Source organism: Canis lupus, chromosome 3 (genome assembly GCF_048164855.1).
Source record: "Canis lupus baileyi chromosome 3, mCanLup2.hap1, whole genome shotgun sequence".
Classification (NCBI taxonomy): Eukaryota; Metazoa; Chordata; class Mammalia; order Carnivora; family Canidae; genus Canis; species Canis lupus.
The window spans coordinates 26038374-26058819 of NC_132840.1; the positions used below are offsets into that span (position 1 = coordinate 26038374).

The window sequence follows — 20446 nt, forward strand, 5'->3', positions numbered from 1 at the left end:
CAAAACCTGGGTTTCCGAGCCAAGAGTTACCACCCAAATAGCTCAAGAGGAGTCTCAGAAACGTCTCCAAGGTGGTTACACATATTGTCCAATATCTACCATCAACCCAGGCTGGGAGGAACCAAGACCAGTACCCACTCTGACAAGGGACAGGCTTTCTGCACCATGCCGAACAGAGCAGAGTCCAGTTAGGCCTCCTGACCTGGGCTGGATTTCAGGTATTTTCAGCCTCAAACAGTCCTTCTAATGAGTGCTCTGTTGCCCAGACTCTCTTCCATGGAGAATGAAGCAGATGCTTTTCCTGTTGCCTAACTTATGTGGAAAGTGGATGCACATGGGCACTTCATAGCTAAATTCCAAAGGTGCTTTACCCAGAGGCCCCACTTCCCAGCAGAGCTCCTGGATGTTTGCCTTAAAGGAGCTTTCTAGAAACCACCTCTTGCTCTGGCATCCAGGGACAAGCCCAGCGATCACTCAATAACCACATCCTCCCAGAGACCCTCAGGAAAAAGGACATAATGGGCCCCCCCTGCAGCCCAAGAGGCTGCAGGCTATAAGTCCTGTTCATTCATTCATGCAGCAAATATCTATTTGAGCATCAGGGAATGTGCCCATCAGGGAATGGGACAGGCACCATCCCTGATTCTACGGAGTTTTTAGTCTAACAGGAGAAAATCAAAAAAAAAGAAAAAAGGAAAATGAATAAACAAGAGGACTTCAGATAAGAAAAGAGTTGTAATGAAATAAAAGGGGCTTGCAGGGAGGGAGGATATCCTTTGGATGGCAGGTCAGGGGAGGGTGCTCAAGTGAGCTATATTGGAGTTGAGGCCCAAAGGAAGATCAGGCAACGATCCATGAAATAGGGTTCACTAGACCAGGAAGTGCAAAGGCCCTGAGGCAGGAGATCAGGTAAACTGGAGTTAAGAACCCAGAGGGGAGATGACTGGGAGAAGCAGTGAGGCCGATCTTATTTTATTTATTTAAGATTTTATTTATTTATTCATGAGAGACACATAGAGAGAGGCAGAGACACAAGCGGAGGGAGAAGCAGGCTCCATGCAGGGAGCCGGAAGTGGGACTTTATCCGGGGTCTCCAGGATCACACCCTGGGCTGAAGGCGGTGCTAAACCACTGAGCCACTGGGCTGCCCAAAGAACCAGGTTTTATTATCAGTGCATTGGGAAGCCACTCGAGGGTTTTAAGCAGATTAATATGGCCTGACTTTATGCTCTACAAAAATTCCTTCAGCTGTGCTGAGGAAAATGGAAGTGAGGGAGGCAAGAATGAGGTGGGAAAGGAATTAGGCCAAGACCCCAGGCAAGAGTTGGCAGGGCAAGATGAATGAGGGAAAACATGGGCCCTACCTGCCACAAAATGCCCCAATCTTCTGCTCTTACCAGCTGAGGAGAAGGGATTCCAGCACCCCCACCTTGAAACCTTCTGTGTATAAGAACTTTCTTGACAAAGAACTGAAGCCATAGACCAGATAGAAAACAGACTGGCACAAGGTCCCCCTAACAGGTACAATTTTAGGATGGGTGAGCTGTTCTCCCAAAAAACAGAACTTTTCATAAGAACCACTTCAGTGTGTCTCCCCTGGAGACCCAGCATCCTCTGTCCCTGGTGGCCATCAGAGTTTGTAGGGCAGAGTCTCTGCAGCACAGCAAAAGCACGTCAGCCACAGCAAAAAGGAGACCTTTGCAATCCAAGTGGCACATTGTGAAGCTACTGTACAGTGGGATCAGTTGGAGGAGGAACCTGTATCCAAAACAGGAATGGGAGGGAAATCTCCATAAGCCAGAGGCCAGCCAAGCAAGACACCTCCAAAACCATGCCCAGGATTAGGAAGGCCTTGTCTGGAGGGTGGTCTGACACCCCAAGCTCCAGCGACAGGAGAAAAAGGGGTGGGAGGAGTGAAGGCCGAGAATTGATGAAATAACAAAGTGATGTAAAATCGTGCAAAAGGCGTCCCAATGTCTGCTTGACAGGTACGCTAAGGACATGAGCTGCCTTACTCCTTGTCTATCTGCTTCTGCCTCCCTCTGTTCTTTGTTTCTTCCCTTCTTCTTTTGACTCCCATTTTAAATGTGCCTCCCTTGAAGCCATATTAGTTAATAGAGCAATATCTTTTATTTTGAATATTAAGAATGAAAAAAAAAATTGCCAATGGAGGAAAACCGAATAGACATGGAAGAATGAAAAGCAAAGGTCTCTGGAAATTCCCTTCTATAAAAAGGGAGACTCCTGATTTCTTCTGTTGTCATCAGAAAAGTGAGCCAACTATCCTATCAAAAAAATTCTATCCCAGCTATCTCCTATGATGTTCAGTTCATGGCCCATTGAAGGCCACGGGCCTGGCACTATGCATCAAAATCAAGAGAAAGATCCATGATCTCAGGTCTGGTAATTTGGGGAATTGTCCTAAGGAAGCAATTCAAAGGAGGGGAAAAAAAGCTATATGTATAAAGATACTCATTTGTGGTATTGCTCGTGAAAGTGGAAAACCAAAAATAATAGAAAAAGTATGATAATTAATAGGAGTGAATACAGTCATTAAAATGACACCTGTGTACACAGCACAGCACTGCAAATATCCCCCACATTAAATGAAACAAAAAAATGCACATCCATTTGCCATGGCAACATCTGTCTGTGGACAAAACATTTCAGAAAGCATAGAGAAAATGAAAACAGCTATCATATGGGTGGATATGAATGTTAAAATAATTACTTCAAAATTTTGTTATCTATGAAAGTTACACAAGCACAGGATTTTAAAAATTAATTAAAGCTAAAATGTTTGCAGGAAATAAAGCAGCAGCCTCCTGCTCTGCACATCCAAACCTACCACCCGTGACTACAGTTGTTTCTTTGGGTTTTTATCTCTATATTTCTAAATAATCGATTTATATGGATATTTCTCGATTTTCAACCTTTAACTTCTTATCTTAGAAGATGACATTGTGCTTTCCTGCTCACACACACACACACACAGATACACATATCCTCTCCTCCATCTTCTTATGATAATTTTTTGTTAATCAAACTTGAGTGCTTACATTATTATGACTACATAAATACTGTTCAAAACCAAACCACATAGTATACTATGGTTTTATTTCCTCTCTTGTTCAATTTTTTGTTATTTCTATAGTTGATAGCTGCCTCACTTATAATTTGCTTCATTTTCTATGTACAAACATTTTTTTTGTTTTCTGTGTACAAATATATAATTCTTCTCTAAACTCTCTTACAGAACTATAAAACTTTAAAAAATATGGTAAATTAAAAAAAATGGTAAATATGTAGGATAATCCATGAGCTTCATTTTTTTTCTTGGAGATATTCCTCCTCGGGCCCTCAGCCATATTGCTCCAAATTTGCCTAGTTGATCTCTAGATGAGCTGTGCAGCTATACTGTACAGCTGGAACTTTGCTTCACCATTATTATGGGAATTCTCACCAATCTCTCTACCTTCAAGGTTCTTGGTTGCAAGTAAAGAAGCCAACTCCCACTGATTAAGCAGTACAGGTGCTGACAAATTATCTGATTTGTGAGGAGTTTCACAGTTCTGTTGGAGAGTTTGAGGAAAAATTAGTGATTAGTACATTGCAAACATAGCAAATAAAAAGATGAGGTGCTTATCAACCCAGGAAAAACAAGTTGAACAAAAAAAGAAATATAACTAGTACCCTGGATTCCATAATGCATGTCTGATGGCAAAATTGCCTCTATTGCCACTGAATACTGATGGCCAGTTTGTTCCTCTGCCACTTCTGAGCCAAGAAGCTGATCTTGAGGAGCCCCTCATTGTTGCCACCACCATAACCACAGATACAGCACATGCATCGTCCATCTCCTCTGTCAAAATACAGTGGGTGCATCTCATCAGTGGAGTCTAGGTCACAGGTCCTAGCTACAGGGAAAGCTTGGAAGTAAGTCCTTTGCCGTTCCCATGGTGAGGTAAGTGTTTGTTTTTTCTCCAAACTCAAAGTAAGATAACAGCTGAAATACTGAAAGCCATTTGGAAGCTGAACCAAATGAAAACAAAAGACAATTACATATTGTATCATTCGTTCCTCTTTCTTAGTTTACACTCATTTTAGTACAGCACAATCTCCACTAGTTTCCTTGAATAGTGATACAAAGGTATGTGTGTATGCATGCATGTGCACACACATAGCTTTGGAAAATCCACATTTACAAAGGTGCCTTTATCCTATTATTTTGCTTGAATGATAATTACAGAATTCTTGCTCAGGAATTAATTTCCCTTGGAAATTTGAAAGAGTTGCTCCACTGTCTTGTAGCTTCTGGTATTGCTTTTGTAAAGTCCAGAGCCATTCTTTTATCTGATCTTCTAGATGTGGTCTCTTTTCTCTTTGTTGGCTTGTAGAAATTTCTACCTCTGAAGTTTTCAAAGTTCATGATGATGTCCTTTAGTACATACTTTACTTTTATGTAGTATGTCTTTTATTATTCATTGTTGAGTACTACTCAGAGACTCTTCAGTTCTAGAATTTTTTTTACTACAGTTTGATAATTTCCCTTTCTTCATTTTTCTCTTTGTCTTGAGTTTCTATGAGGTGGATATTGGGCATCTTGAACTGATTCTCCAGTTTTCTTATATTTTATTTTCTATTTTCCATCTTTTTGTTCTACTTTCTAGAAATTTACTTTTCAATCTCCAGCTCTATTCTATTGAAATGTTTGCTTTTACTATTAGTTTTTTGTTTTATTTTGTTTTGTTTTGTTTTTTAAGATTTTATTCTTAAGTAATCTCTATACCTACCATGGGGCTCAAACTCACAACCCTGAGATCATGAGTCACATGTTCTACCAACTGAGCCAACCAGGCACCTCTACTACCCCAGCTTTTATATCTAAGAGCTTATTGTTTTATGAATATTCCCATTTATAAACAACTATGTTTATGACTTCTGACTCCCTTTTTTCTGTTTGTTTGGGTCTTTGTCTTTCATGCTAGAGGCTTCACTCTATGTGGGATGACCCATAGCTGCCCATTCAAATTTAAGACAGAGGCACTAAAAGCTGTTTGTGCACAGGAAAGTCCAGTCGCCTGGCAGACATCACTGTGAAATGATAAGGTAGCAAGCTAGCTTTCCAAGAGAGTCCCCTCATTGTCAGTATTTGAGGGTCACCTTTTCTTATGAGGTCCATTTCCTTAGAGAGAAGTTTCTCAAGGGCCTAATCAGAGAGGGGTATAAACTAGGCTGCCATGTTCTGGGATCCAACCAGGAAAGGATCTTACTGTTCAGTATACCAATTTTCACTGACTCCTTCTGTTCTCAGTAGTGTGCCTCTTGCCCTCAGCTGGTCCCCACACCACCTCCTTCCACCCTCGGCTGGGCCTGAGCTGTTCCAGGTCAGGAATACCTCTGGGAAAACAGGCATCTTCTGCTGGGCTAGAAGAGAGAGTCACCTGATCATGTGGGCTGAGAGAGGGGTTGGTTGTTCCAACACATACCTCTGATCAATCTTCCTGCTTCCAGTCCACCCTGCACTCTATCATCAGAAACACTTTAGCTCCCACTCTTGAGCCTTTGGTGGCTCCTTGAATACACCAGTCTGCCTCCACCATGGCACAGGACAGTCAAGATTCTAAGCTTTGCATCTCTTTCACCAACCTATTTTCTGCCTCTCAATGTGTTTGCTTCACTGCTCCTCCTCAATCATTTCTTTGTCTGTTTCCTTAAGGATGCACTCCTTTTTTATTCTTTTACTCTCATTTTAGTGAGCTTTTGAAACAGATCCAGGATAAACCTATGCATTCCATTGGCTAGGTTTTCACGGAAGTTCATAATAATATTTAACAATACATCATAATCAAGTTTCTAAAGACAGACACAGGGCAGCCCGGGTGGCTCAGCAGTTTAGCGCCGCCTGCAGCCCAGGGCGTGATCCTGGAGACTTGGGATGGAGTCCCACATCGGGTTTCCTGCATGGAGCCTGCTTCTTTCTCCCTCTGCCTGTGTCTCTGCCTCGCTCTCTCTGTGCGTCTCTTATGAATAAATAAATAAAATCTTAGAAAAAAAATAAAGACAGACACATAGAAGGCTTTCTGGGGGATCTGGGGGAGGAAGTTACTCCTATCAAGGAAACAGTGGTTCTTTGGGGGGTGGGGGGGGAGGTAGGTTATGCTAATTGATTTTGCAAATTTTCAACAGTAAGTAGGTATTTTTTAATAAATGAAAAAGCATCATGGTTAAAAATTATTAAAAGGCATCTGCTGAAACAAGAATCAAGATATTGTTGGGGTGCCCAGGCAGCTCAGTTGGTTAAGTGTCTGACTCTTGGTTTTGGCTCAGGTCATGATCTCAGGATTGTAAAATGGATCTGCATCAGGCTCTGTGCTCACATGGAGTCTGCTTGGGATTCTCTCTCTTCCTCTCCCTCTGCCCTTCCCCCTGTGTTCTTTCTTTCTCTCTCTCTCTCTCTCAAATAAATCAATCAATCTCAGAAAAAAAATATTGTAAATAGGTGTGTAAACAGGTGTATAGAAGAAACTCTAATCCCCCAACAGAGGTCTACACAATCCATGGCTTTTTACTATGTTCCAGGGGGTCCTGGGGTTCCACAGAAGCAGTCCCAAGGTCTTCAAAGGGTGGCAGAACTGAAATAGAGCACTGAGTGGAAGTCCTAAGCCAGTCTCTGCTTGTCCCACAGGGTACTCTGTTTTTATCGACTCTATAGGTCAACATTATGCTTTTAATATCTTGATCTTTTTAAAGAAAGCCACACTAACAGAGAAGTTTGGATAGTACTGATGAAAATCCAGAGAAAATGAGTCTGGAGTGGGGCCAGGGGGAAGCTTCCAAGGGATGACACCATGCTGTAACCCTGTGCTCCTTCCCATCAGAAATGACAGTAGCTGCTCAAGCATCCAGGAAAAGAGGAATTTACTGTGCAGCCAGACATACCTATGTACCCACAGGGCTTGCAAATAGGACTGTGGCCTGCCAATCTGGGAGCCTGCTAACCATACCCAGCTAGCCCCAGACACCAAAGCCAATGCTCAATGTCAGTCTCTGGCCTCAGTTTCTTCATTTGCACAATGAAAAGACTGCATTCATCTCCCAGCAAATGTCCTAGAAGTTCCAAGGAGCATTGTCTTACTGATACGGTGACTGCCAACTCTCTGTGGAAACAGTGTCCCTACCTAAGGACTCTTTGAGAACCAATACCAAGTTACAAGAATTCAATTCACTTCCTCTGGAAGAATGTTTTCATTTTTCTTTCCCCAAATGGGCCAGCCCAACTCTACCATGACTGAAGCAAGTCAAATAGCTTAATAATGAGCTCCAGGGCTCCTGGGAGCAGAGCCCCCCTTCCTTTCACAGACAGCAGCATCCCTCTCTTGGGCAGCTGGCCGAGGTCTGGTTCACTTCCCTTTGTTGGCTCATAGCACACATCTGGGTCATTCTCTTCCTTTGCGTGATCTAGTTCTAGATCGGAAGCTAGAGAGAGCTTCTCCTTTGGCTGGCTGGTCAGGGAAGGCAGAGTCTGTTCAAATTCTTAAGCTATCTACAAAATGACATCTCTTCTTCCCCACACACTTCTCTCCTTCAGCCAACCTACCTCTCTGGAATGGTCCAAGAAAGAAAAGCAGCAAAGGCCCCTCTGTCTGGCAGATCAGAGATGCTTTGGAATCAATGAGCACCATTCCGCCCCTGCCTGACTCTGAGCTCCTTATCTGTCTGGGGGGAAAAAAAAAGAAAGAAAGAAAGAATGAATGAATTAATGAACAGATGACATTTTTAAAAGAGAAAGTCTCACAAACCTTCTAAGCATTCCCTCACAGGGTTTTAGCTTGAAAGCAACTGTTTCACCTAGGCTCCCATTTTGCAAACCAATCACATTCTGCTTGATGGGCCTTTCCCACCACCTGTGTCAATGCCACCCCAGCCCCTTTGATGGCACTGAAGCAAACCATCGGAGCATTTCCAGGACCTGAAGCAAGATCATAAGATGACTTACATCATTTTTAGAGTTATTCATTGGTTTTGTGTGTCAAGCCTGGGTTCAAGTTCCATTCAATGGATGGAAAAAGCAGATTCCTGCACTTGAGGTCCCTACTCAAGTACTAAATTGTATCATACAGGGAGACTCATCCCTGCTTGCTGGAGATGAAAAGGATGGGTGTGTGGGGAGAGGCCTGTCCACTCACTGCATTGGTGGTGTTTCTCTCCCCCGCTGTCAGCCACTCCTGGAAATAATCTGACCCCAGAGACAGGAAGACACCTGAGCTCCGGAAGCCCAGCCGGCTGGATTCTAAGAGCAGGACTTGCCAATTTCTCCAACCCAGAGCTAAGGCCACAGCTACCTCCACAGCAGGGAGACTCCTGCCTGGAACCCACTGGGCAAGGCTAGGGGGGCTTGAGGAACAGGAAACTTAAATCATTTGCTTCTCCACAGCAAAAAGCCCATGCTGGGAAGCCATTGGAAAAGGTGTCCATTCCAAGGATCCACTTCCAGAACCAAGCTAGAATTCTCACTGCTGAGAGCCTAATCCCTGGAAGGACACCCCATGGAGCCTGCTGCAGGAGCCCAGGAACAGGACCCTGGATGGTCTCTTCATTGGGCATCCAGGGGAGGATAGCCAGGACTTCCTAAGAGAAGTCAGAGGTCAGCGCCAGGGGCTAATGAAGAAATAACTTCCATCGCTGACCAAGGAGTTAAGAGGACAAACCCCAGCAATTCAGTCACAGGGAAATAAGGCATGGTTATAGAGAAAGCACTTGCAAAAGGAGGAAAGACAAAGCAGAATGCACGATGGAGATGGAGCCGAGGGAAGGAAGAGTTAGGGAAGGCAAGAAGGAATTCGTCCTCAGGAATTCAGGTCAGGAAACAGGGAGCTGGAGCAGAATTCACCAGAGGGCGGCCAAGGAGGAGGCTCTTCCCGGAGGAAGATGCGTCTTCTGCTCCGGCCCTCACGCTGCCCAGGACCTCAGGATCTGGGTCGGCCGCCCTCTAGCCCCTGGGTTCAAGGGCAAAGCTTGGGAAGCAATGCCAGGAATGGGCACAGCGCAGGATGCTCCGTCCCGAATCGGGGACAGGGGGAGGGGAGGATGCGCACGGCAACTGCTGGGTCCCTGACAAGTAAACAGCTTGCTCTGAACAGGCGCGTCCACGTCCAGAGCCCGGCTGAGGGCCCTGCTCATCCCATCAAGGGCGGCAGCGGGACACCCTGGATCCCCGCCCCCCCGGAGGCACAAAAGGGATGCATGGAGAGCAGGAGAGCAGGAGAGCACGAACCAGCCCACACCCGAGCATCACGACGCGAGCGCGACCCCCTGACTCGGCCTCCCCAGCCGGGTCCGGTCCGCCCCGACACGCGCGCGCCTCCCCCAGCCCCCACGTCCCTGGACCCCGACCGCCCCGGGCGGACAAAGCCCTGCGCCGGGCGGGGCGGGGCGTGCGCAGGGGGGCACTGGGACCCCGCAGACGCCCGCACAGGTGGGCTCCGTACCGGGTCGGTGCCGGGGGCGGGGCCCGAGCTCCCTGGAGACGGTTGCCCAGGGGACGCGGCGGGCGGGTCCCGGAGCTACGCGAGCCTCCCGGCGGCGGCGCCGAGCCCGCGGGGGCCTGAGGGCAGGCCCGCGGCGCGGAGCCGGCGAGCCGGGCAGCGGCGGAGGGGCGCGGCCCGGGGCGGGGCCCGGACAGCGGGCCGGCGCGGGCGGGGCCGGGGGCGGGGCCGGGGCGGGCCGCCGAGCGGGGGCGGGGCCAGGGCCCGCCGCGCCGCGGGCACCGTCGGCAAATTCCCGCGGCCCCAGCCAGGCGGAGTGTCTGAGCGCCGAGGACCGCGGGCTGCGCGGCGGCCGCAGCTGCAAAGGCTTCCCGACCCCCGCTGCTCAGCCCCGGGCAGGTGGAGCGTGCGCCCGGGGCCGGGAGCCCCCCAGCCGCCGCGGGACCCCGGCAGCGTGCGCACGCTGGCCCTGGGCCCCCTCCCGCCTCGTGACTGGAGAATACAAAGTAGTGTTTGCAAAGGGAGCGAGGGCTGGGGGTCCCCCAAACCGCTCTCCCCTCCCGGGTTCCCGGGGAGTCTCCAGAACCGCCAGGGCACTGGACCCCCGACACTGGTCCGGAGCCGGGGTCACCCTCGGAACTGGCCATCCGGGCTCTGCGCTCCCATCCAGTGTGCGGGCCGTTCCCCAGCCGCTGGGCCTTCCTTTCCGTCGGGGTTCCCCGCACGGGTCGGATTCAGAAGGTAAATGGGTTTGCCGGGGACCTTCGCTAGTCCCTCCATTCATTACAACGAACTCCCGGCGCGCTGGCGGGCGCTGGTGCAATAACGCAGTGACCCTCTGCCCCGCACTGCACACAGCGCTCCAGGCAACCCAGGCATCCGCCTGCGAGGTGCGTGCTGTTTGCCCTCGGGGTGTCAGTGTGAACCCTGAAGCCCCGAGGGCAAGCAGCTGACCCCTCGAAAGCACACAGGGCCGGGCGCAGAGCTAGCCTCGGAACCGCCGTGGTTTGGTGCAGAACTGCTAGGCTTCTTGCCCTGCCGAGTCCCGTGCGGTGGCCCTCAGAATGTTCCTCGGGGTCCAGAGCCCTAGACCTAAAGCTTTGCCACCGTGGAACGCAAGGGAAGGAGGGAGTGTGGGTTCAGAATCCACCCCCTCCCCGGGTGTCCCAGCGGGTGCGGCGGGCGTAGGGATGAGGAAAGTGGTTTGAGGACCACTCTGGTGGTCGTCTCGGCCTGCATCGAGGGTCCAGGTGAGGTGCCGCCCGCAGGGCCCGTCCATTCCGCCCCAGCGTTGCCCGGTGCAGGCGAGGAGGAAAAGGACACAAACAGCTTTAAGCTCCTGGACTCTTGAAGAAGCCTGGGATGACAGGACCCCGCCGCTGCGTTGTGGGGGGTCCCGCCACCCTCGGTGACCCTGGTGTCTCCGCCCCCAGCACCTGGCGACCCTGTCAGGGCTGTGGTCAGCATCCGTGGCATCTCAGGGCAGGAGGGGGCACCCCTCCCCATCCCAGCCCCGTATGTCACAGACATTCACACAAAGCAAACACTCCCATACACATTCAGACACACACACACTCAGGCACAATTACGTAAGCTGACACACGTCAAGTCACACACTCCCTCACATGCACTCAGACACAGATCAATGGCACACACGGATGCACTTTCACCAAGACACACCCCCACACACACAATTACATAAGCTGACACACGCTGACAGACACTGAGATCAAACACACACCCATCACGCACATTCACACACTAAGCCTCGCTCTGCCACCTACTCGGTGCAGCGTGGCTGTCCACTTGGCAGGTGACATGGGCCTGCGCTGGAGGATCCTGGGCCACTGGATGCAGACTGCCCAGCATGCCACCCGTTCCCCACCAGGGCTGCACTCGCTGGCTTCTTCTACTTTGCCCTTCACTCCTCCCCCCAGTCTGGGAAGGGGAACCGTGAGGCAGAAGACAGTCTGAAGGAGGTCTGGGTGGTGGAGGACTGGCCTCCAGCTGGGCTGTCCTTGACCCACAGGCAAGGAGTGTGGGGGGTGCGGGGGTGGTGTGGGGTGGGGTGGAGGTGTAGTATGAGGATGAGAAATAAGCTGCCAGGAGTCACGGCCCGACCTTGGATAGGCGGACTGAGCTGGGAGTTTTGACAGCCATCCTGGCTGGGGGTCAGTATCCCCAACAACCCCCAACTGGGGAAGAATAACGACTCTACACTGCCGATCCCATCACCATCTCCCCATCGGGGAGAGATTCTCCGTGGGCAGACAGGCTCCTGGGTTCCACTCCCCCATGCACACAGTGGGCGCCCTTCTCCTTAGGGGCCCAGTCCTACAGACTTGCCTTCCTTTCCAGCATGAAAGTCAAGTGCAAAGACAAGGTCCTTATCAGCAGGGGAACCCAATGACATGGCTTGGGGTCCAAACTGGGGGCGTCAGGTACCATCTTCTCTGGAGCCCAGAGGAAAAGCCAGCATTCTTCAAAATGGCAGAAGCCACAAAAAGTCATCCTGCCTGTATTACAACCATGTACTGGAACCACACTAACAAATCCAGAAAGACGCATAATGTAATAATTTGTTTGGGAGAGAATTAAGTGAATTAATACAGGTGAGTGGAAAGCCTCTAGAACAGTGTCGGGTGTGTACAGTAATTGCTCAAAAAGCATTTGCTCTCACTGATGGGAAACATAAAGAGGTGGAGTGCTATGCTCGACGATCAATTGGTGGCAGAGAGGAAAGGAATACCAAAGTGTCCGATTCCTGCCTCATTCAGGGCTCAGGAATGTTAAATCCTTTCTGAAATACAGATGAGGGCATAAATAAATTTGTTTAGTGACTAAATAAGTTTCACCACTCTTAGGAAATCAGAGTAAATAGAGAAATTAGATTCCCGCCCTACTACTTGCTACAGCTAAAAGACTGGATCCTCTTTATAAGTTCCCAAGCATGAGGCAGGAAACCAGAGGAGCCTCTGCTCCCATGCCTGAGAACCCTTGCTTCAATCACCAAGCTCCAGAAGAGGGAAGCTTATCTTAGTCACCACCCCCCCTTCTCTCATGACACTTCCAGGTAACCTCACTGTGAGCAAATGTCAACTTCTCCCAGCTGCCCACCAAAATCCCAAACACCAGCCTTTCACATTTGGCACTCTGCACTGTAGGGGTTTATCACCTCCATCCATGCCACTTTGGGATACTGAATATCTTGAATTAAAGGTATTTGAGAAACAGCAGTGCAAGAAAGACACCCTGAACCTCCTTTGTCCTCCTGAAAACAGGGGATAAATCTTGCTTGTGAAAAGTACCCCTCCCTGTAGGGGGCGAGGTGGGGGGGGGGGGTTGGGAGGGTAGAAGGCGGGCTACTCACCAGAGGCCGGAGATTTAGGGCCAAGAAGACCATATAAATACCGTTTTACTGGTGAATGCCATTCACCATTTTACTGCCCAAAGCCCGAACCCCTTTGTCTTGTCAATCTTTCATGAATTTATTGTATCTTTGTCTAAAAAGTATAAAGGTCGGACGCCTGGGTAGCTCAGTGGTTGAGTATCTGCTTTCAGCTCAGGGTGTGATCCTGGGGTCCTGGGATCGAGTCCCCTGAGGAGCCTGCTTCTCCCTCTGCCTGTGTCTCTGCCTCTCTCTGTGTGTCTCTCATGAATAAATAAAGTCTTTTTAAAAATAAAATAAAAAATATAAAGTTTCCTGCTCTAGTGACTTCTTTGAATCTCACATTTTTGTGGGGCTCCCATACTTTAGTGATTAAGTTTGTTTTTCTCACAATAATCTGTCTTTTTATCATGGGGTGGAGGGTTCTGAGCCAAGAATCTAGAAGGATAGAGGGGAATTTATTCTCCTGCCCTACAGCATTTTTAAGTGTGATCAGAGAAGATGCAGAGTAGAGTCGAGAACAGGAATGCTCCAGTCAGTAAAAATAAGATGCAACTAACAAGAAAAAAAACCCAGCTAAATGTTTTTAATTCTTTTAGGGAAAACAGGAGGACTCTGGAAAATAATCCTCCTCAAAGGGGAGAGATAGCTTCCCCAGTTATTCATATAATCCCCCCATGGCTTTCTTCCCTTGATCTTTTTACTCTCCAGGCACACAGATGAGGGAGCCTAATTATAGGAGTGTCTGGCCCCTGTTCCCTGCCATCTTCACATATTTCCATTAATCTCTGAGACTCTCACCCCCCAGTTAATTCAAAAAGTGGCTCATCTGTAGTTAAAAAGCAAAGTTAATTAGAATTTGGAGCTTTTTTTCTTTTTTCCTTTAGCCAAGTCTCCAAGCTTAGACAAAAAGTCTGCCTTAATTGAGACTTTCTGAGTTTGTGACCTGGGGTGGACAGGGGAGCAGCAGAGGAAAAAAAAAAAAAAAAAAAAAAGATGCTCTTGTTCGCAATGCTCACTCTCCCAAGTGTATACCAAAAGCACTCCTGCTTGCAGGGACTCTCTCGCAGAAGGTAGGAGCAGGAGCCCTGGGGTTAGAGCTGGATTTGGAGGAGTTGCCTAACCACTCCAGAGCGGTTTCCTCATCTGTGAAAGCGGGTGCCGGCACCCCGTGCCCAGCTCGGCCAGCGAGGCAAATGGCAATGGGACAGCATCTGGAAGGGGGCTTCCAGCCAGGACCTCGCAGCGGAGCATCCGGCGACACACTGCATTCTGCAACCGTTTCCTGCAGTCTTAGGTCTGTCCAATTCCAGAATGTGATCCTCATGGGAGGACACCACGTCTTAGACTTCTTTATAGCTTTTATAGAAGAAAAGCTATCCCTTGTTTGTGGAAAAGATCAATTGCGAATCCGTCCTGGGAGAAATCGGAGTAAGGGGGTAAAGGGACCAACAGGGCGTTCATTGTGTGAGTCACACATCAAGGCTCACGGAAGATACCCTGGGGACTCGCGAAACTGATCTGCTAGCCGCTCTGTGGGAAGCTTCTAAGTGTATTTGAGCCTAAAACTGCTTCTCACAACAAATATCCCTACTACTTTAGGGTTTGAGGCTCAGTTTTTTAATGCATGATACATGCTCATTTTAACAAGACCTGATCTACCCCTCAAGACAGTCTCAAGGGCCATCGGGAAAGGTGTCTCCAGTGACTTCTGTGAGATGGTGCGACCCAGTGCCATGGTGGGGAGTGTCAGACCCACTGGGATGGCTCCTGGGGACTCATCTACTCAATATCCTTCTGGACAACATGAAAGGAAATCCAAAAGCTGGCTCATCAATTTGATAAGAATGCAAACAGAATTCACAAATACCTGGAAAATTGTAAAAAATTATCCTACATGAAGTGGATAAATCTGGTGGCACCAAGTGCAATGTACATAATCACACGCCGCAGGGGCGTCTGGTGACTCAGTCAGTTGAGTGGCTGCCTTCAGCTCAGGTCATAATCTCAGGGCCCTGGGATAGAGCCCCACATTGGGCTCCCTGTTCAGCGGGGAGTCGGCTTCTCCTTCTCCCTCTCTCTGTCTACCTACAGCTCCCCCTGCTTCTGCTCGCGCGGGCTCTCTCTCTCTCCCTCTCTCTCTCTCCTGTCAAATAAATAAATAAATAGGGGAGCCCAGGTGGCTCAGCGGCTTAGCGCCGCCTTCAGCCCAGGGTGTGATCCTGGAGACCTGGGATCGAGTCCCACGTCAGGCTCTCTGCATGGAGTCTGCTTCTCTCTGCCTGTGTCTCTGCCTCTGTGTGTGTGTGTGTGTCTTTCATGAATAAATAAATATTTTTAAAATAATAAATAAATAAATAAATAAATAAAATCTTTTTAAAAATAATAATAATTACACGCTACATTCCCTGGTTACAGATACAGGGCAGGGAAAGATAGAAGAGGCCCAAGTGGAGCATGGAACCCACAGAACTCACAGCTGACCCAAGGCTCATTCAGAGGCAGCCTGGGGGGCCTTTTATGAACAAGCGGGCTGGGAGATGACTACTGTCAGAGCCATTGTCCACATGAAACCATATCCAGTTACTTGCTCCTCCTGGTATTCACCCCTCCTTGCAGCTCCCCACCACATTATAGCAGGATGGGTCTGTGTGACACAAAGAATCTGGCAGTGATGGCAGGTCACCTTCAAGATCTGGCTCACACGGGGATCCCTGGGTGGCTCAGCAGTTTAGCACTGCCTTTGGCCAGGGTGCGATCCTGGAGTCCTGGGATCAAGTCCCACGTCGGGCTCCCAGCATGGAGCCTGCTTCTCCCTCCTCCTGTGTCTCTGCCTCTCTCTCTCTCTCTCTCTCTCTCTCTCTCTCTCTGTCTATCATGAATAAGTATATAAATAAATCTTAAAAAAAAAAAAAGATCTGGCTCACAGAAACTATGCAGCTTTAGTCTTCTGCTCCTTGTCTCTCTTCTCTCACTATGAGGTAAACCAGCTGCCATGTTGTAAGGCCACTCAAGCTGCCCCGTGAAGAAGCCCACATGGCGGGGGGTGCGCATGGAGATATCTGGCCATCAGCAGGACAGTCACGGAGATCTGCCAACAAACCAGCTCTAGACACCGGCAGCCCCAGCCGCTTCCAGATTCTGGACCCACAGAAACTGTGAGATGATAATTAGTGTTTGTTGTTTAAGCTGCTAAGTTTTGGGGTAATTTGTTACATGGCAGTAGATAACGAATACACCATCCATGGCTGCTGTGTTCCTTGCTGTGTGGTCAAGCACCTGCTTCCTACAACAGATGCCCCATCAATACTTGTGACAGAGTAATAGATTGGTATAAACCCCTCTACTGTAACTGTATGAGTCAGACGTGTTTCTAAAGAAAAGGCAACAGGCTGAGTGCAAGAAGCTGGCCACAAAAGACCACATCCTGTATGATTTCACTTACACAAAATGTCCAGAATAAGCAAGTCCATAGACATAGAAAGTAGATTCATGGTTGCCTAGGGCTGGGAAGACTGAGAAGTGGAGAGGGAGGGCTAATGGGTATGAGGTTTCTTATTAGAATGATGAAAATGGGGATCCCTGGGTGGCGCAGTGGTTTAGCGCCTGCCTGCAGCCCGGGGTGTGATCCTGGGGACCCGGGATCGAGTCCCACGTCGGGCTCCTGGTGCATGGAGCCTGCTTCTCCCTCTACCTATGTCTCTGCCTCTCTCTCTCTCTCTCTCTCTGTGTGACTATCATAAATAAATAAACATTTAGAATGATGAAAATGTTCTAAAATCCATTCCGGTGAAAGTGGTACAACTCTGTGAATAATGAAAACCATGGAATTGTGTACATTAAGTGATATAGAAAGCTTGTTTTATTTATTAATTTTTATTTTTAAGATTTTATTTATTTATTCATGAGACACAGAGAGAGAGGCAGAGACATAGAGGGAGAAGCAGGCTCCTCACAGGGAGCCCGATGCAGGACTCAATCCCCAGACCCAGGATCACATCCTGAGCTGAAAGCAGATGCTCAACCACTGAGCCACCCATGTGTCCCAAAAGCTTGTTTTATTAAAAAAGGAGGAGGAGGGGCTCAGGCAAGGTCTCAAGTAGGGAGTGATACCTAGGGATGCCCACCATTGACAAGGCTGAGGAAAGGAAGTGGAGGGGTCTCCCCATGCTTGGGGCAGAGACCATGGTGCGAAGGTCACAGGATATAGCTAGCTAATCAATGCCTCGGGTGCCATAGTATGGGATGCTCGGGGCCAGCCACACAAACCCCTGCCCCCGACCTGGCAAAAGGAGGTTTGCCTGCTAATCTGGAAGACCCTGCCTGGGGCCCAACATGCTGAGCCTGGGCATGGTCCTGACTCCCCATCCTCCGTAAATGACGCTACCCACCCATGACGTACGCCCACCTCTCCTAGGCCCTTCCACCTGCCCCAGCCAAGGCTCTTCAACACAGAAGGGAGGGCCACAAAGCCACAGGTTACAAGTGTCCCAAAGGTCAGCTGGCTCCATAAATGAGCTGACCTTACAAGAGAGGGTCACCAAATGATCCAGGTAAGTCAGTCCTTGCTGAAAGCACCCCCAAAAGGAGCAGTGAATTTAAGACAAAAGAAAAGATTTAGGGGCAGCCCCGGTGGCGCAGCAGTTTAGTGCCGCCTGCAACCCAGGGCGTGATCCTGGAGACTCGGGATCGAGTCCCGCATCGGGCTTCCTGCGTGGTGCCTGCTTCTCCCTCTGCCTGGGTCTCTGCCTCTCTCTCTCTAGCTGTGTCTCTATGAATAAATAAATAAAATCTTAAAAAAATAGAAAAAAAAAAGAAAAGATTTAAACAGCACAGAGCAAACTTGTACATTGTACCTAAGAGGTGGTCAAGGCTGAAAACAGAAGTAGCTTCAAAGCAGACTTTTTTTTTTTTTTTTTGACAGAAAGCACACGAGTGGTTTGGGGGAGTGGGTAGGCAGAGGGAGAGGGAGAGACAAAATCTCAAGCAGAATCCATGCTCAATGTACCCAACATGGGGCTCGGTCCTGAGATGATGGCCTAACCGAAATCCAGAGTTAGATGCTTAAGTGGCTGAGCCCCCCAGGCTCCTCTCAAAGCAGACTTTGAACAAGTTGTTGGGCAAGCATATCTTACACAGGCCTCAGGGGTGTTGGGATCTTTTGCCCCTCTCAGGCCTTTGACAGTTTTTATTTTTTTTTCTTTTTTTTTTTCTTTAATTTATTTATTCATGATAGTCACACGGAGAGAGAGAGAGAGGCAGAGACACAGGCAGAGGGAGAAGCAGGCGCCATGCACCGGGAGCCCGATGTGGGATTCGATCCCGGGTCTCCAGGATCGCGCCCTGGGCCAAAGGCAGGCGCCAAACCGCTGCGCCACCCAGGGATCCCCCTTTGAGAGTTTTGAAGGCAGCATCCCATAATGCAGAGAAGTGGTTGGACCCAGACAGTCCCTCAGTGCATCCTAATGAATCTAGGATGAACTTGGGGATACACAGGAAACCCCTGACATTATACTGTAGGAGCCTTTCTCTGGGGGAATGGTCTATGATCTTTAGCAGATTTTCAAAAGGATTTAAGATCTGAAAAAGATTAGACCATTGGGTGGTGGGGTTTTATAGGATAAGTAGATGATGGATTTTTTTTTCTTCCTTTCATAAATCTATATCTTACAAACTTCTCATGACTAGCTTGCATGGATCCTATACAATTAAAAGTAAATAGGATACATACATACACACATTTATAAAACAGAGCACATATATTAAAAACAACCACAGGGGGATCCCTGGGTGGCTCAGCGGTTTAGCGCCTGCCTTCGGCACAGGGCGTGATTCTGGAGACCCTGGATCAAGTCCCACATTGGGCTCCTGCATGGAGCCTGCTTCCCCTTCTGCTGTGTCTCAGGCTCTCGCTCTCTCTGTGTCTCTCATGAATAAATGGATAAAATCTTTAAAAAAAAAAAAAAAAGAAAGAGAAAGAAAGAAAGAAAGAAAGAAAGAAAGAAAGAAAGAAAGAAAGAAAAACTTAAAAAAATAAAATAAAAAATAAGAACTACCAGAGGCAAGATCCCAGCTTATAATACCCAGATCTAGATTTCCCCAATAGCAAGAGCCCCCCACAATTTTTTTTTACTTTTTAAAAAGACCCCCAAGGGCAGCCCTGGTGGCTCAGGGGTTTAGCACTGCCTTCAGCCCAGGGCCTGATCCTGGAGACCTGGGATCAAGTCCCACGTCCGGCTCCCTACAAGGAGCCTGCTTCTCCCTCTGCCTGTCTTTGCCTCTCTCTCTCAGTCTGTGTCTCTCATGAATAAATAAATAAAATCGTTTAAAATAAATAAATAAATAATTTAAAAGACCCCCAAATAGTTAATATCTTTCAAAACTGCAAATTCTACTTCTCTCTTCTGTCCTGACCCCCTAAGCTAATTACACACACACACACACACACACACACACACACGGGGGAGGGCAGTGGAGATGGGTCCCCTTCTCAATAGTCTCAGCTAGGGGGATCCCTGGGTGGCGCAGCGGTTTGGCGCCTGCCTTTGGCCCAGGGTGCAATCCTGGAGACCTGGGATCGAATCCCACGTCGGGCTCCCGGTGCATGGAGCCTGCTTTTCCCTCTGCCTGTGTCTCTGCCTCTCTCTCTCTCTGTGTGTGACTATCATAAATAAATAAAAATTAAAAAAAAAAAGTCTCAGCTAGGGATGCCTGGGTGGCTTAGCAGTTGGGCACCTGCCTTTGGCCCAGGGCATGTTCCTGGAGTCCTGGGATCGAGTCCCGCATTGGGCTCCCTGCATGGAACCTGCTTCTCCCTCTGCCTCTGTCTCTGCCTCTCTCTCTGTGTGTGTCTCTCATGAATAAATAAATAAAATCTTAAAAAAAAAAAAAAAGAGTCTCAGCTAAGTGGTGGTTTGCCCCATTCTCCTGGGTCTGGCTCTGCAGCTGGCTGCCTACCCAGGCACTCAACACTCCACTTCCCCATCGGCCATGGGCTTACATGGCCTCCTCCCCTCCTGTTCTCATGAGACCCCAGGTCCACACACAACTTGTAAGTGTTGGAGACAACACACAGTGCCCTGAACACCTTCTACCACCCGTCATCTGGTCGCTCTCTTCCTAGCAAGTGCCCTCGTGTCACCTCCTTCCCCTCCTTCCTGTGCCAGAGCAGGTCTCCGGGCCACTTCTGCCCCTGGGAGCTCTGGGGCTAAGCTCAGACTCTGTCCAGAACAACAGCTTTGCATGGCTCATGAGACAGCAGCACCCATCCCTGGGCACCTGCCATCAGCCGGCAAAGTCTAGGTGCTTCGTGTCTCTTTGCTCATTCATTCACCACGCCAAGCCCCTAGGGCAGGCCTTCTGTTTGTAAAGGAGGAGAGCGGGACGCGGGGCAGGACCACTGACTGAGAAAGGCAGACTAGAACCCAGGCTGACTCCAGGGGCTGCTCTCCTTGCCCCGAACGTCACCCTTCCTGGGTCTGTGCAAAGGAGCTGGATCTGGGCCCCTGGCTGAAGAGACACCAGAGTCCTGCTGCCCTGATTCAGTCACCCAGCAACTTGAGGGCTCTCA

The 20446-nt window shown here is 48.9% G+C and overlaps 1 protein-coding gene across 12 annotated transcripts in view; it reads right to left on the reverse strand.

Moving 5' to 3' along the window:
• Positions 1-20446, reverse strand: part of PIK3CD (phosphatidylinositol-4,5-bisphosphate 3-kinase catalytic subunit delta) — a 53518-nt gene that overhangs the window by 21406 nt on the left and 11666 nt on the right. For 7 of the 12 annotated variants that reach the window (XM_072819728.1, XM_072819727.1, XM_072819724.1 and 4 more), the window contains exon 2: positions 7601-7719. The exons of 1 other annotated variant lie outside the window; for it this stretch is intronic. The gene's annotated coding sequence lies outside the window, so the exon portion shown is untranslated. Of the gene's footprint in view, positions 1-7600; positions 7720-9491; positions 9639-20446 lie in introns of those variants that run through there. 4 more of the 12 variants (XM_072819725.1, XM_072819717.1, XM_072819719.1 and 1 more) reach the window with 3 other exon arrangements.